Source organism: Macadamia integrifolia, chromosome 7, assembly GCF_013358625.1.
Source record: "Macadamia integrifolia cultivar HAES 741 chromosome 7, SCU_Mint_v3, whole genome shotgun sequence".
Classification (NCBI taxonomy): Eukaryota; Viridiplantae; Streptophyta; class Magnoliopsida; order Proteales; family Proteaceae; genus Macadamia; species Macadamia integrifolia.
Window position 1 is genome coordinate 22916432 of NC_056563.1, and position 398 is coordinate 22916829.

The window sequence follows — 398 nt, forward strand, 5'->3', positions numbered from 1 at the left end:
GGTGCATGGGGCTACTGAAAGGGCTAATGAAAGGGTATCCAGGAGCATCTTCATCTGGGCATAGTCAACCCTACACTGGCAGGTTTTTTCTAAAATACATTTGGGCTGTGCGACAAAATATTATTCATAAACAAATGAAATTTAGCATGAGTTGGCTCAAAACCATTAAGGGATTTAATGACAAGAAATAAAAACAAAACGGGGTAAAGAAAGCCATCTTTTCTTTGCATCAAAACCAGAAATCATAGAATGCAATGATAAACTGCTACAAGCTGCATGTCAAAATAAACAAATATATGGCTAGAAATCACATTGCTATAACATCCCCGACATCTTGATGTAAAACTCATAACGAAAACACCACAGGCTGAGGTGAAAAATAGACAAAGACCTTGGAC

The 398-nt window shown here is 37.4% G+C and overlaps 1 protein-coding gene across 1 annotated transcript in view; it reads right to left on the bottom strand.

Moving 5' to 3' along the window:
* Positions 1–204: 204 nt before the first annotated feature.
* LOC122085248 (40S ribosomal protein S11-like) overlaps positions 205–398 on the bottom strand; it is a 6270-nt gene continuing 6076 nt past the window's right edge. Inside the window, exon 7 of the mRNA XM_042653739.1 lies at positions 205–391. The gene's annotated coding sequence lies outside the window, so the exon portion shown is untranslated. The remainder of the gene's footprint in view (positions 392–398) is intronic.